We start from the raw sequence: 17,680 nt of genomic DNA, 5'->3' as shown, positions 1-17,680 counted from the left end.
TATTCATTTTCCTAATGGTAACTTATGAGCATAAGCTTTTAATTTTTATGAAATCTAATATGGCAGTATTTTATTGTATGGATAGTTCTTTCTCTGTCCCTTCTAAGAAATTTCTGCCTATGTTGTAAAGATACTTCTGTATGTTTTCTTCTAAAAGTTTGCAGTTTTGGTATCTTTGATGTTACACTCATTGTGGATTAATTTGTGTGTATGTTATGAGGTAGGGGTTGCCCACCACTAAATGATAGTAACACTAATCATAATAATCAATTCAATAAAATGGACAAAATACTTGAACAAACACTTCATGATTGATTGAACAATAAAATCAAGAAAAGGTGCTCAACATCCTTAGTCATTACGAAAAAGCAAAATAAAATCATAAGGAGATATTGTACCTATGTGCTAAAAGAGTCAAAATTACAAAGCCTGAAAATGCCAAATATTGGTATGTATATGGAGTAACTAGAACTTTTATTCGTTGCTCGTAAGAATGTACAATTGTTAATGTATTTGGAAAATTGGAGGCTTCTCATAAAGTCAAACATATATCTACCCTATGATTCAGCAGCACTCCTGTTTCTAGACAATTACTCAAGAGAAATGAAAACATGTTCAGAAAGAAACATGTGCAAGAATGCTCCTAACAACTTTACTCATAATGCACCCAAACTGGAAACAATCCAAATATACATAAACAAGAGAATGGATTAATAAATTGAGGTTTGTTCATTTCACAAAAACCACCTAGTAGTAAAACAGAATGAACTTCTGCTGCAACTTTGATGAATTCCAAAATATATTCACATGAATGAAACCAGATACAAAAGAGTACACACTGTATGATTCCATTTATTTTAAGTTCTACAACAGGAAAAAATGATCTATGGTACAAGAAATCAGAATGCATTATCCATCCCCCCAGAGAGAATAACCGTTCCAATTTCTTTCATCACATTTGTAAGGCGGAAAGGGAAATGTTCTGGAATGATGCAAATATACTATCATATCTACTAAGGTCTATGGTTTATGTAGTGCACACATTTTAAAAAATATTTAGAACTCTCTGTTCTTTCACTGAAATAAATCATATCTCAGTTTGGGGAAAAAAAGGCAAAAAAGGCCTTAATTATCTTTGAAAAAGATATTTCAGTGGAGTGGAATGACAGACTCCTATTTCAGGGGCCCGGGGGACACACTGTAAATAAGAAATGCAGCCTTTGAAAGGAGAAAGACCCCACAGTTATTTGGAATGAAACATGGTAGTTTTACTGTTACTGTTTAATTTACGAAAGATCTGGTGAATTTTTTTTTAGCATATGAGACAGAATTAATAAACAGGATGGAGAATGAAAAAATAGATCAAGGAACAACTAAAAATTGGTAATAGTACTCATGAATAAAATTAAATCATCCAAGGCCTTTTGTGTATAAATCTGGATCATTGAAGAAAACATGTTTGGGCCCTTAAATTCAATTGGGTCTTCCCCCTCTCATATTGACTCTAGCCTATATTATTTTGTTAAAAGTTAAATGCACAGCTGCTGAAAATCATTTCAGGAGTTTCAGAAAATCTTGTGCAAATAGAGCTTTTGACACATTTATTGTGTTCTCCATTCTTATTTGTTTATTTGGTAAACTACTTGTTACGAGTTGGGAAGATTTGAAGAAAAATTGTTATTTAAGCTCAATGAACAAAGATATCATGCAAATTTACATTTAGCAAGAAAAGCAACTAGTTAAGTGTCTTTGACATTTTGCTCTCATGTTCTTAAACTAGTGGTCTCAATTCCTTTAGGGTTGTCACAATAATTCCCATAGCAGAAGTTTCCTATAGCAGTTGGTTTTCATCTCTTCCTATCTGAAGCAAAAGGTGCCCTAGGGCTCACTGTATTTTAAAATAAAATATCACCTAAAATAATTCACATTCAAGAATTTTATGAAGTCTTCTGGAGTAAAGAGATAGCTTGGATGTGACAAAGTCACAAAAAATAGAAAGATAAGGGATCTTTGCATAGCAAGAAATGACTTTGATACTACTACATATGGGATAAACAATAGGAAAGCTATTTAAGTTCTTACTTTAGCTATAATCTATTTGGATGTGGTACTGGTGAACCAAGGCTGCCATAAGCCACTTGGGGCCTCCTGCAATGAAGCACGTATAGCAAAAAGACATTTGCAAATACTTTCCAGTGACTCAAAATTTAATCTATTACATGTTCTATTTACCCGTTTAACTCTATTCTTTCATGGGGGCTGAGAGGATTCATAATATTCTTTCCAGTCTCTTAATATTTAATCTAGAATTTTAGATATTAAGTCTATTGCACTCCACATAAACAATAGCATCTCATTCATCTTAATCTACTGACTCATAAGGTAGTCTTGAGCAGAATGCAAACTGTATAGGGAAAATGATATATGGAATTACAAAAGCACAAAAGAGATCAGTGTTTCCTAACCTTCATGAAAATACAGGATTCCTTCAAGGAGAGTTTTTCTTGAGAATGGTAATCTGGATTTTGAAAGGAATTTATACATAGTGCTTAGAGTATTGATTTTTAACCCAGACTCCATTTTCAGAAGTTAGTCTGTGCCTTGATTTATCCATCTGTGGAGGGGATTTTATAACAATTATATTATCTACCTCACAGGGCTGCTGTGAGAAATAAAGGAGATAATACAAGTTTGTTGAGAATAGTACCTTGCTGTAGTAGGCACTCAATGAATATTGGCCATTGCTATTGGGGTGAAATAAATACCTTCTTGCTTCCAATAGTTGTTCTAACTTACTGAAATGTTGTACACACAGAACAATGGATTTACATTCCAGAATATACTTGAGTCTACACAGCTACTGCTATGGATTCATGACTTCACAACATACAATTCTAACTATCTGGCACCATTTCTTCTTCCATAACCAACTTAGAGTTCATGTATCAAATGCCTGCCAGAATTTCTGTATGATTCAAGTAAAATTTCTAACTTTAAAGCACACACCTGGGATCCCTGGGTGGCTCAGTGGTTTAGTGCCTACCCTCGGCCCAGGATGTGATCCTGGAGACCCAGGATCGAATCCCACATCAGGCTCCCTGCATGGAGCCTGTGTCTCCCTCTGCCTGTGTCTCTGCCTCTCTTTCTCTCTCTCTCTCTCTGTCTCTCTCTGTCTCTCATGAATAAATAAATAAAATCTTAAAAAAAAATAAAGCACATACCACACATTCCCATCCCTATATGCTCTCCATGGATGCTTTCAAACCTACCTTCTTTCCTGATATACTAGAAAAGGACTCTTTATTAAATACCTTGGTTCTTATTCTCTTCTTTATAATGTGGCTATACTGATTATTTCTAGGAGCTCCCCAGTTCTTCATTCACTGCAGAGATATCCTACCCTGAAATCTTTAATTACTGATCATACCATCCTCCTAATCTTTCCTCGTTGGTCTATTCACCCAAGGCTGATTTGTGTCTTCTGTTGAAGTCCCAATAGATGAAACCGCTTCTCAATTAATGTATGTCCACCCCCTCACCCACTGATTTATTTAAAAAAAAAAAAACTCCTATTCTGCAAAGAATGTCACTTAGAAAGCTTGTTAATCACCACATGCTTGTTCTGAATTGTATTGTTCTGTATTGTATCATGCTGCTCGATTGTAAGCTCCACAGGGCAGAGCCTTTGTTTGTCATGCCCTGACTATTGTTCAGTGCAGTGCACATTGATGGTACTATAGAAAAAACAAACAATGGCTTTTTCCACATTTTTTCATTTTAATTGTCAAATGGAATGGTATAAAGCACAATTCACACAAGAAGTTGAGTACACAGCCTCTGAAATTGCTAAAATAAACCATGTGAGCTTAGAGGCTAAGTCTGTCTTTTTAAAGAGTAACTCTCAACACTTGTCCATTTGCCATTATTTTTCCCTAAAAATTACATGAAAGTCAAATGTGTCTATTTAAATGATTGCAGGTACTCTTAACTCATTTGACTTAGGAGAGGACTCTCTAGGTGTTGAATCTAGTATCTAAATATGCTTGGCACTGCCAAAATTATAGTGATTAAAATCAGTATCTGTTAAGGGTTTTTCACAAGCTAGCTATATGCAAGGTGCCTTTCCCCCCGTAAAGCTCTCAATTAGCACCATGGACAGCAGTCGCCTTTTAATTTTTTTTTTTTAAACCTCTGTGTGTGAGAGACAGAGGAAATGATTAAAAAAAAAAAAAAAAGGTACTAATCTCTTGCCAAAGCACAATTTGCCTTATCTCTAGGAAATTCATACATGGCAAGCGTAGCAGTTCAGTCAGTTGCCAAGTATTTTAACTGCTTCTGCCTGACATTAGTTCCTAAAGCGCATCTTTCATTGGGATTGTTTCAGTGCATCTTTGGATCCAATATCTTAGTAAATAGAATGTTGATTGAATGGTCAAAGCTCTAGACAGACTCTAAGAAATAGCAATATTATGGAAGACAGATGTGTAAATACCATAAATATAAAAGCAGATTCCAAGAAAATTGACTTATCAATAGACACCACACAGGTTTAAATGTATGGCTTCCTCCCAAAATAAATTCATATATTTTAGAAATTGTTAGAGAGGCTTAAATGATAATATTGGCCTTTGATAAAGATAAAATTATATGGTGCAAAGTTCCGTTTGTATTATTTACATGTTGCCAAATACCTTCTTGTGGGCCTTAGGTTAATTGTTTTAGCATTTTGAACTTGTTTTTTTCTCAAAAAGAAAAAGAAAGGTCTAAGGTGGGTACTCTCTAAAATACATTTTTAGTTCAACATTCGTTCTATGATTGCAGTTAAGGACATGAGCTGGTTCATATTGTTTTCTGATTCATCTTTACATATCTGAGAGATTAAGTAAGCTTGCTAAGAACAAAGCACATTCCCTTTGTTGTTTCTCTTGATACATATAACTCAAGGCTAATTTCCCTACTGCGTACCAATGCATTAACACTAATGTAGAAAAAGGATTCCTTGAGAAATTTGGATAGTGGGAGTGTTTGGAAGGGGATAAGCAATAAGTAAAAGTGTTTGATACAAAGATTAAATTAGGTTTCAGAAGATTCTTAGAACACTCTTTAAACATCTTTTTATAATATGACCACAAGCCCCTGGATGGTCAAGAAATCATTCTTAAGATCTGTTCATAAGATAATGGAGGCTAATTTGAAGAAGTAAATAGTAACTGCAATATTAAACAGTTCAAACTACCTTTAAAACTATTTCTGTAACTCACCATGCTGACAGATTTATTTGATGCTAAGTCCTTTTCCCTCATCTTAAAAAAAAACATTTTACATAATCCGGCATTACCTATTTTACATATGTGGCATTTTGCTTAGCATTAAAGTAGTTTATTTGGAGAAGATCTTTTACAGACTATTCTGAGGAACAGCCTGCTACCCTCTTCAAGTAGCAGCAAAAGATGCAGGGATGCTTGTTTAAATGTGGCTTCTCTTAACAGCTTGTTGCGATAGGGAGCAGAACAAGAGTGTAAACATTATTAAAATAGTCTATAGTGCCAAGTACAAAAAAACAAATGCCAACAAATTTCCAAAAGTAGCATGGAATTGACAAAGAATGCATACTCCAGTATTTACACTCTTGCTTTACTACGACTTACCAAGGTTCATGCACCAGCCACATGTTCTAATCAGTAAGCTTCGGCTGTACACCTTTTCTTCCCAACAGCTCTGCAGAGAAAACAACAGGTGTTTCCAGTCAAATAAACCAGTGGAACACAGTCAGTAAACACCCAGATGGGCCCGGTAACCCACAGATTCGCTTAAAATTTTCTCTTAATAGTTTCCTTTGCTTTACAGGTCTTTGGAACACACACACACACACACACACACACACACACACACACACACATACGGTTGTTTTGTAAAAACCCACTCCCCATTGTTTAACAGAATTCAGCAGTGTTCCCAACCTGACAACAAAGACTTAAGGTAAAAAAGAGTGTAGCAAACACATTTTGTGGCTCCCATAAAAAGGATATAAACAAGGATTTCTGATAATGCCAAGTACTTTCAATGTAACCACCCCTGCCCTTTGTAAAACACTAGCCGCTCTATGCTTGTACATGAATGGAGTTCAAATGCAGAGCTGAGACAATAGCTTAGTCCTTGGGATCCTCTTTTGAATATTGTGTACAAGAGTATAGTGAGGAGGGTGGAAGCTATTTCTGCTAGGCATGAATTTTAATCTGTACCCTCTGGCCTCTTGGAGGTCTGAAGGTTTTGTATGGATGAAGCAGGAATTTACCCGTGCCCTGAAAAAAGATGATGTTATAGGCTGTTTTCCTTGGCAACAAGATATGTATGTGGTCCCTCCAAGGAGACTAACCCTGCCTGACAGCTGGTGAGTCTCCTGTTACTTGAATTGGTTTTCTCGTAGTTAATTCAGTTCCAGGCATTAATTGACAGTGGCTGGATGTGGCAGAGCTATTTTGGTTTTTGCTTTTTTACTATAGAATCTGGAAGATAAAAGAAAATTCCTGAGGTTGCAGGTTACAAGTTTGGATAGCTCGTTATGAAATCTCCATTGAATATGGGAAATCTTGTTCTCTGCAATTTTTTTTGTATCACTACCTCATTTTTAAGACTAAAGTCTTGGCTGTTCTAATTTGCCACATGCTTATCCATTATATCCCTCTGTCAATTGTGGAAGTACTGTTATCTAATGAAAATACCTTAAACAGATTTTTTGTATGGATTTTATTTATGTATTCATGAATTCATGAGGACAGAGAGATAGAGAGAGGCAGAGACACAGGCAGAGGGAGAAGCAGGCTCCATGCAGGGAACCTGACGTAGGACTCAATCCCAGGTCTCTAGGATCACACCCTCGGCTGAAGGCAGTTGCTAACCACTGAGCAACCTGGGCTGCCCCTAGAAGTTAAGTTAGATCGAGCGTATTTCTGGATACATAGCTGACATATGTTGAATGAATAAATAAATAATAATCATGAAAATAATGCTAACAATAAATATTTTTGAAAACTTGTATTATAGAGTTTTCACATCTTATTTTCATTGTTTTACCTAGTCCTCAAAACAATTCTGTAAGTTAAATACTTTTCCATGAAAATAACAGAATGAGTAATTTGCTCAAGATCTTATATTAAATAAGTAGACAGAAAACAAATTATGTCTTGCTACATAGTCATTTGGAATGCCTTATAGAGGACTTAAAACTGACTAATAAAATTCATGTAAATGTTTGGATGGAAGATACTATTTTAACATGTACAGATGAATGATATTTTTAACATTTTTATAGCATGATGTTTAGTAGATGAGCAAAATATAGAATAGATGCCTATACAACTCTCAAACACATATTTACATATATATGTAACTTCACATGTACACATATTCATGCATGCAAATTGCAAGCATAACTTCTTATTGGTGAAATTGCAGTTATTTTTATTTGTTTTATCTCTTTCATTTTTCAAATTTATACATGTATTAATTGTACATTAAATACTTTTAAGACATTTTGCAAATTAGAACTCTGAGATCAGTGATTAATCAAGTGTATTCTGGGCAGGACTTCATGAAGGAAGGCAACTGAGCTATTCTGAAGAATTTATCAGATTTAGGCAAATGGAAAAGGTGGATAAAGCCACTTAGAGGAGAAAATCTTTCAGCAAATTCAGAGGCAAGAAAACAGAGCATGTTCTAAGGACAGCATGGGCCAATTTTCCTCACCAGATACAGGCCAGTACATAAAACGAATAGGCCATATGAAGAGAGGTGTCCCCATATCACAGACTTCAGAATGAGCATATATTTCACCTTTCCCAAATCATCTCCATGAAGAAGTCTGAACATACATGAAGCCACTCTAAAAACTAAAATTCATTTGCAAAATAGGGTGTCAGTCATTTCAATCAAGATCTACCATTTACATTTGCCTTGTGTTTAACCCTTACATGGCACATGGCACAAAAGTCCTAATAATTTAGGTATAAACCAAGTTGCATGAGGGCTTAGAAGACATTCAGACTTCAGTAAAAATACTTTCCCTTGCAAAACTTGCCTAACAGTAGTGCCAGATCCCTAGAATTGTGATGGGGAATATGTATATCACTGTATGTCAAGAACTTAGCACAATGCCAGGCATATTTAAGCATTCCATAAATGGTAGCTATTAATAATTGTTCTCATAGTTCTATAGATAATTGAAGGGGATAATCACTGAGAAAAGTGCTTGGTAGGGCATTGAAAACCCTCTTGTGGGGATCCCTGGGTGGCGCAGCGGTTTGGCGCCTGCCTTTGGCCCAGGGCGCGATCCTGGAGACCCGGGATCGAGTCCCACGTCGGGTTCCCGGTGCATGGAGCCTGCTTCTCCCTCTCCCTCTGCCTGTGTCTCTGCCTCTCTCTCTCTCTATGTGTGACTTTCATAAATAAATAAATAAATAAATTAATTAATTAATTTTAAAAAAAGAAAGAAAACCCTCTTGTATAAAAGAAGAAAAAGAAAAAGAAAACCCTCTTGTAGAGTATTTTCCCCATCATATTCATATAATCTATGTACAACCTACAGTTTCTACCATAGTCATCCTCTCGACATAGCAAACAAAGGTTCATGCTTAGGTGTAATAGGTTTATGTAAGGAAACAGAAAAGAAGAAAGGACTTGAAAATTTACCAAGAAACTGATATTTTCCTAAGCACGCACAGTGTGTAAGCACTTTACACACAAATCTATATATAGCCCTCCCCCACACACAGACACACACAAACACACACACACACAAATCTTTTTTAATATTTTAATAAGAAAATAGAAGCTCAAAAGAATGTCTAATTTGTTCATAATTTTTTGGTTAGAATATGGAAAAATGGAATCCCAACCTATGATTGGGATTGGGAACCTATAATTCTGAAATTCCTGTTCTTTCCATGAGAAGTCATTTTTCATTAGAAAAAAAGTCAAAATTATATTGTATAGTAGCAATAGCAGAAGAACCATGAGTATTGAGCCCAATAACCATCTCTTTACCCTTGGCCAGATCATTTAATTCTCTGTAGAGATGCATATTGACTGTTAAAGGAAGGGATTAAATTCTGTCAGTGTTTCAGTACCTGTTCTCTTCTAAAATCTATCAAGTCTAATTATTTAAAGCCACTGACAATGGACGATTTTAATAAGAGCTAAGGCTTATATAGTCCTTAAGTGTGTGTCAGGAGCTGTTCTTAGCACTTTACATATATTAACTCATTGAATCCTCAGAATAACTTATGACGGTGTTATTATTAGATACTATTATTTATTATCAACATCTTACATATGAAGAAACTGAGGTACATAGATGTTAAGTAACATGCCCAAAGTCAGATAAAAGATAAAACAAGGTGCTTAACCCAAGAATTCTGGATCTGTCCTGTGATTTTAATGGCTATGCTGCCATCAGATCTTTGGGTCAGGTTCTTCTGAGGAAAAGAAAAAGAGAACATGTTTTGATTTATAACGGTAAAGATCTGGTACCTGAAGTAAGCAACTTTTCAGAGTCAGAAGAGAATCATGGGGCTACTGAACAGCTAAAGTAAAAAGGGTCAAGGACAAAGGAAAAAGACTGAAATGGGAGCAGTTATCACAGACTTCCCAAATTTGCACAGTCAGAATTTAATTCCGTGGTGTTAGCTAGCTTGGAATCCAGTCTGTATCTTTAGGAAACATAGCTCAGATTTTTCATGAGAAACTATTCTTCAAAAGTCTCAAAGTTCTCAAATTGTGTTCCCAGATCAGCAGTGTCAGAATCACTTAAAAACTCGTTATAACTGCCACCCTGACCTGCTGAATCAAACACACTCTGGGAGTGCTAGCTGCATCTCTGTATTAATAAGCCTTCCAGGGGAGTCTAATGTGTGCTAAAATTTGAGAACCTCTAGTTTAAAGCACATGGTTTGGATACCTTCAATCTAGATGTGACTTTTGAAGTAGAATTTTTAATCAGATATGGACAATCAACACATTGCCTACCTCCGAGAAAAGTGTCTGATTTACCCAAACGAAATCCGTAAGACACAATTTTGACACAATTATTAGAAATGTTGAGAGAACAACATATTGGAACTGTTTGTTGCTAACAGAGGAGAGCCTGCCTAATAATGGTGCCAACACAGAGATATGCAGAAGACACCAAGATGGGTCTTCTACTAGTATTTCTCCACATCTCTGAGTTCTGTGCAACACAAACCATCTATCATGTGTTATTTATTCAAGTAGTTTCTCTGCTTGCAATGCTTTTCCCACTTCTTTCTTCAGGCAGAATTAACAATTTCCTGTTTTCATTCACATGACAATCTTTTCTTATTATTAAACATAGCTCTAATCACCCTCCATTATAGTTAGTTATTTTTGTATTTCCTCCCCACCCCTCTCAGAAAAGGATCTCCCTGAGGGTAGGGGAGTAAAATTGCTGCTTATTTTTGTATTTGTATACCTAGCACTCAGCATCATAATAGATGTTTAAAATATGTTTGTTAAATAACTTTCCTATATTCCTCATGGGATTATTGCAAGGATCAAATGAGAATAAGGCTTAAAATAGGTTTAATAAAATATAAAGCCCTATACAAATATGAATCTTATTTATAATTATTATTCTTTTCTCTTGTGGCCTCATCTTTTCCACAAATGTGTCATTACAAGGAATGACTGGGAAATAAGACTGGTAAACCCTGTAAATCTGTGATAAATTCATTAGAAATATGGTTGCAATTCTTCTCTGCTCCCTCTATTAAATCAGCACATAAGTACATAAAAAATGACCAGTCATAGGAATATAAAAAAAAAAAGAGATTAAGGTTCCTTGAGTATGTATCATCTAGAGATTTGACTTACTCTGATTGATAAGCATAGCATAAGGGACTATTGGAAAGAGACATTCAGGCAAAGGCAATAGCATATGTAAAGGTCCTGTGGCAGTAGGAATTTGGTGCTAAGGGGGACCAGAGACCTAGAAAAAGACTGTACTGGGCAATAGGTTCTCTTAGGGAGTTATTATTATTATTATTATTATTATTATTATTATTTGTTTGCTTGTTTGTTTGCTCATTTGTTTTAACCAAAAGTAGTGAGAAATCATGAAAAGTTGTTCTATAGAGGAATGACATTAATCAGAGTGGTATTTTGAAATATTACCCCAAATCTTGTGGCTTTTATACAGTTACCCCATCTTGATATTTGATTGTTTTTATTACTTCTGAATTATAAGGTTAAAAATGTAATATCATTGACCCTTGAACGATACAGGTTTGAATTGTGTGAGTCCACTCATACTTGGATTCTTTTCAATAAATATAGTATTGCAAATGTATTTCTTCTTCCTTGTGATTTTCTTCATATTTTCTTTTCTCTGGCTTACTTTATTGAAAGAATATAGTATATAATACATACAACACAAAATATATGTTAACCAACTATGTTATCAGTAAGCCTTCTGGTTAACAGTGGGCCATAGTAATTAAGTTTTGGTGAAGACAAAATCACACAGGAATATTTTTTAATATTTTACTTATTTGTTTGAGAAAGTGAGCAGCACAAGCAGAACGTAGAGAGAGGAAGAGGGAGGGGAAGAGGGAGAGAGACAAGGGACAAGCAGACTTCCTGTTGAGTGGAGAGGCTGCTTGACATAGGGCTTGATCCCAAGACTGCAGGATCATGCCCTGAGTTGAAGGCAGATACTTAACCAACTGAGCCACACAGGAACCCCCTACTGTTATTTTTGGCTGCCTAGGGAGATGGTACCACTAAGCCAGATTTTGTTCAAGGGTCAACTGTAATTGTTTTTAAACTTTTAAAAGTTATATTTCCTAACTTCATTTGACCTATGAAATTTGCTAAATACAAATACTTTTTTTATCTGGGAATCTTGTTACTTATGCATTGTGAAAAGTAATGTTTGAATTTAATAGATTCTAGTAATTATCACTTAAGGAAGTGCTTCATTCAAAATTAAAATGTACTCACACAAAAATTAATATACATATAACTGACTTTGCATACATTATTAGAATGTATTTACTAATTTCAAATGTTTATATTTAAAATAAATTTGGACTACTTAAGTAAATTAACATTTAGTATACATAATTTTTAATACTATAAACTTGCCAAATTTTACACATAAAACACCACAGAAGCATTTGTTCTTATTCAATATTGAAATTAGGAATTTTAAAATATGAGCACTGCCCACCTCAAAAAAAAAAAAAAAGCCCAAAGAAAACCATGAGCACTCCCAGGCACTACTATTACTTGATATCTAATTAAGGTAATATTGCAATAAAAACAAATATAGAAGTCCCTAAAGAAATTCAGGAGATTGTATATAGAGTCTCACAGCACCATCAATAACATGTATTGATAAGCCTTGAGTTTAGTGTAGATAATAGTTTCTTACATTAATGTTTTCCAGATTCTATATATTACACTAACTTTACATTCTTCTAAAAAATGGTTTCGCTAAATTTGGATGTTCTAGCAATATTGTTTGTAGATGTTTGACACCTCCCCGCCTAAGTCATAGATTTGACACTCCCATATAATCTTCATGTTTCTCCACAGCCACTTCAGAAATACATGATTGCTATTGTCAGCTACAATTACCACCCACTGCAGAGGTTTGCTTAAGCTGATTAGTTAGAAAAGGTATATATGTTTCAGCAGATTTGAGAATAAGCAAACTCTATGACTAATGCACCACATGATGTTTACTTTGTATTCCAGTATAAAAGAAGGAAGCAAACGTAAGAGAGACAACCATGTAATAAAGAGCTTTAAAGACAGGAACTCACCGTTGGCATCTTTTGCCAGCAGTTGCCCGTATTGCAACTTTGGCCAGCACACTGTGGGGTTTCCAAACTCAGCACTATTGCCAGTTTTTGCTATGGGTGGCGATCTTGTGCACTGACAGCAGCATTCCTGGTCTCTACCCACTACCCCCATTTGTAGCATCAATAAAATCTCCAGACATTGCCAAATGTCCTGTGAGAAGTACGATCATTCCTGTTTGAGAATCACTGCAGTAGACCCCACCAATTTAGAGCCATGATGCCTGCTTGCTTCTTACTTTCTTCTTGAAGTTGGTATCTCCTGGAAAGCATCTACCTATGCTACTACTGTTCACTAGCAAATAGGCTCTCAGTGAGCTCTGATCTGCTAGTCCTGATGCCCTCCTGTGCTTACTCACAAATTGACTTACTTAAAAATAAACCTAGGAATAGCCTTTAACAAAATGAATCATAGTTATTATGATAAATTATTTATAATGTGCCAGACTTTGTTCCTAAGCAAATGATATACATATAGCTCATATAATCTTTATAAAGACCTCCTAAGATTAGATAATATTAACTTCATTTATAGCTGAATAGACCAGCATTTAGAAGGGTTAAGCAATGTTCTTAGGAAAAATGTCTAAATTCCTGACATTCCTCTCAAACCCCTTCAGAATCTAGCCACAATTGTCCTTTCCAAACACGCAACCCCCATATTATCACCACCATGATGTAGACCAATCAGGCTTCATTTCAATTCCTCAAACGAACAAGTCAGTCTGTGGGACCCCACACATACTGCTCCTGGTCTGGCAGCCTGCCCTGGGTTCCCTGAGTTCTCCTACTTCCAAATGTGCCAATTCATTCTTTGGCTTCAGCTTGGGCATCAGCTGTATTAGACATGCTTCAGCTAACCCTGCATGATTAGATTTTCCCTTTGGAGATTCACTGTACTTAATATTTGTTGTGAGTTGTTTGTTTCTTTACATTTTTCTTGGTCCATTGCTATTGCCCCAGTGCCTAGAATGGTGCTGGCCTCAAAGTTACCACTCTATAAATGTTATTGATGGACTGATGGAATGAATCAATGGTGAATTAATATTCTCCAAACCACTCAGCTCAGAGGTAGTCGACGGATTTTAACTTGGGTCTTTCTGATTTTGGAGCCAGTTCCCAGCCTCTTAGGCCTATGAGACCACACCTATGTGAAACTTTATCCTGTTGGCTTCATTTGGCCTTTCCAAGCTACACAAGATCTGATCTCAGAAACAGTAATGACTAAAATTATTATATGTGATTCATAGAACACAGATCTAAAAAAAAGGAAGTAAACTATTACATTGAAAAATCAAAATTGGATAACTTTAATAAAAATCACAACCAACAATGAGACATTTTTTGAAAATCCTGTACTAGATATTATCACTTCATGTAATGAGTTTAATACTATGGTAGAGTTTCAAATGCCAAGTATCACCCTCTGTGACTGTTAGCAAATGGAGTTGCACCATGTGTGACAATTTCAGGATGATAAAATCTGTGCTTCCCTACATATTTCAATAGATAGAAAGTGGTTATGGTTAAGCCTTTTCTAACCAGTCTTCAGATTTCATTGAACTTCATTATGATCAGATGACTTCCTCAAATCCAATAACAAACAGTGGCACAATTCCCTGCGAATGAGTGAATGGAAATGTTTACAATATCTAAAATGCCTTGTGAAATATGTTTAATTATGCATAGGTTAACAGCTGTTTGTTTAGTATGCTGTATATAGGATGAGACAATCAAGTCAGAAATAATATATAACCTATTGGAAAAGGATATTAACGACAGCTACTGTGTAAACATCCACTTTGGAGCTGTATGCCAAATGTCAACATTCCAAAAAAATGAGTAACTGCATTTTCTTATCTTTCCTACTGCTTGTGCTTTTGTAATTAGTCCACTGGGCAATGGCAATATTACAAAGAGGCCATTAATCTAAATTCATGATTTAATTCTACATTGAAAAAAATAAATTTAGCTAGTAGCTAAAGCTTAAATCCTGAACTCAACTTAAAAACAAATGAATAATTAAAAATAAAACAAAGACAAGCTGACCTCAACTTTCATGAACAACAACATCTCTGGAAGAGCAGTTCCCTTAAACCTTCACCTTGAGGAATCCAAAGTAATAAATGGTGGCAGTAAAAATTACTATAATTCTTTCAGACTAACAACAATGACTTGCCTCTCTATAACTGAATTATATATTATCCTAAAGCTTTTTGTGCTGTCTCCTAAATTACTCATATTGCCTGCCACTGCTTGGATCTCCTCTGGAAGCAAAGTTGATATATCATATTTTTTTCTGCTTAAGTATATATTTATATACATGATTAATGATAAAAATGTTTGATAAAAAATATCTTCCAAAAATTAATGTCCCATAGCCACTCCCTACTGCATATAGATGGGAGAACATTTTCCACATCTTCTGTCAACTTACCTTTGGAGTTTTAAACTTCTATTTCATTCCAACAGGAAATGACTTAGATATAAAAAAATAAATGTGTTAAAATGTTTGCAAGGAGAACCTGATGGCTTATAGAGGATTATTAAATGAGTAGTAGAAAAAGGAAAATAACAAAGAGATCTTATTTTTATTCAAGACTTACTATATGACAATCACAGTAGCATTCTTTTTAGAAATGCTGTATCATGTAATCATTAATAAAGTTCTATATGATAAAGAATGATTGTTTTTTTGTTTATTTTCATTGCAATTCAGTAGTCATGAAACATACGCATAACTATCAGCTACATATTGGAAAAATCTAAATTTAAATCCATGTCTATTTTATTTTGAAATCTATGTTCTAAATGTATGTTTTGGATCATATAAGCAGTATTTGTTAAATATCTACCATTCATATCAGGTGCTATGCTAATTCTCAGAGCTCTCAAAAACTCATAGTTTAAAGGAGAATATAAATAAGTACATAATTACAATTGATTTAAAAAGAAGAGTACACAACGATATAGACGAACTAAGAAAAATGTATTATTTTATCAGGATATTCAATATGTTACCTTAAATTAGAAAGTATTATTAATTTCAAATACAAGGAAGTATATAATAAAGTGAAAATGACCCATCATAGCATCAACCAGATATTGTTGTTGACATTATTAGAACCAGATATTATTAGATTTATCAGAAGGTCCCAAATATAATGTGAAAGCCCCTAGCTCTTAACCCAAAACCTTGTCCATAAAGCTATATTTCAAAAGCTTCCACTATATGTGTACATACACATACTTGTGTATGACCTAATGAATTAATCTATAGACATTTAAAAAATAATATAACTTATAATGACTTCTATGTTAATACATTAATGTCTATCACATTTATTTTAATTTCTGAGTAGTCCTTTATTGTACAAAGGAACCAGAATTGATATAGTCAATATCTACTGGTGAACATTTCAGTTGTTTTCAGTATTCATTATTAAAAATATTGCAATGGACATCTTATGCATTTGTGTTTAAATATGAACTCCTTGTGTATTGGTAAATTCCTAACCCTAAGATTGCTAGATCAAATATTGACTTATAATTGACAAATTTGTATGTTATTAAATAAAATCCCTATTCTCTAGGTAAATAAGAAAATAATATTGAAAATTAGGACTAATGTAAGTTTTTTTTCCAAAGTAATCTTAGACATCAGTCCAGATTTATTATATTCCCTGATAAATGATCAAGGTAGTATATCCAATATATAAAAGAAGATTAAGGAATTTACATTTTATGCTATTTAAAATAATTCTCAAAAAAGGATTGTGAATATATGAAAAAAAATTGTGGTTTTGGTTTCCTTTTAAATTGAGTTATAATATAGAAGTCCATCAAAACTACTTGGTTTCCTTAATTGTTCTATATGGAGAAAGATTTTACATGGTCATGTGTCTCACATTACTTTTCAAAGTAAAAAAATATATTCATCAATCTACAGTTGCTCTTGAATCATGTGTCACTTTCTTGGTAAACAACATTTTTCAAAAAAGCAAATAATACAAAAATAATAGTTAACAGTAACAATACTTATCAGGTGCCAGACATTGATAGATATAGACATATATATTTTTAACCATCACAGCAAACCATGAAGAGGTTATGTTCTTACCTCTATAGTTTTCTTAAGGGTAAAATGTGTTCATATCATGGAACTGTGCTAAAAATTTTATAATATTAAGCTTCTTTATCCTGGCTCAATGAAAAGTTGATGCAAATACATTTTCTACTACAATTTGAACTCTTTTTCTCATGACAGCTTCTAGCACTGACTAATCAAAAGCCAATGCACACTGAAAGAATAAATTATCTCAATCTTTCCCTTTCTTTTAGATTAATCTACTTATTCTGATGGACTTTCTTTTCCCCAGGAAACCAAACTTGTAATAGATTTTTTTCAATTACAACAAACAAAAACCAAGATGCATCTTAATTCACCTGAAGTTTACTAGAGAAAAAGATTTCAATGCTTCTGTCAAGACTGACAGAAAATTACGAACATCTGAAACTTAATTTTTTTGTCATTAAAATAATATATTGATTACTTGTATTATTTGAGTGTTTAGTGTTCCACAGAAAATAAATCAGCATATTATTTTTAATTTATGGCATCTCATAATAGCTTTAGATTCTCTTTATGTTTAGTTGTTAGCTGGATTCAGATAGTACCAATGAGACTGAAGTAAATTTCTACTTAGGCAACAAGTTTTCCATAACTCTGACACAAAAGACAAGTACCTTTTTCCTACCTGATTCTCAAAGCGTGCTGGACATAGAAAGCATAAAATGCTTAG

General features: G+C 34.2%; 1 pseudogene; it reads right to left on the bottom strand.

The window, feature by feature from the left end:
* LOC129509394 (RNA/RNP complex-1-interacting phosphatase-like) overlaps nucleotides 1–12,993 on the bottom strand; it is a 117,828-nt pseudogene extending 104,835 nt beyond the window's left edge.
* Nucleotides 12,994–17,680: the final 4,687 nt, after the last annotated feature.

Source organism: Nyctereutes procyonoides, unplaced genomic scaffold (assembly GCF_905146905.1).
Source record: "Nyctereutes procyonoides isolate TBG_1078 unplaced genomic scaffold, NYPRO_anot_genome, whole genome shotgun sequence".
NCBI classification, from domain to species: domain Eukaryota; kingdom Metazoa; phylum Chordata; class Mammalia; order Carnivora; family Canidae; genus Nyctereutes; species Nyctereutes procyonoides.
This window is presented reverse-complemented; position numbering and strand designations above follow the sequence as displayed.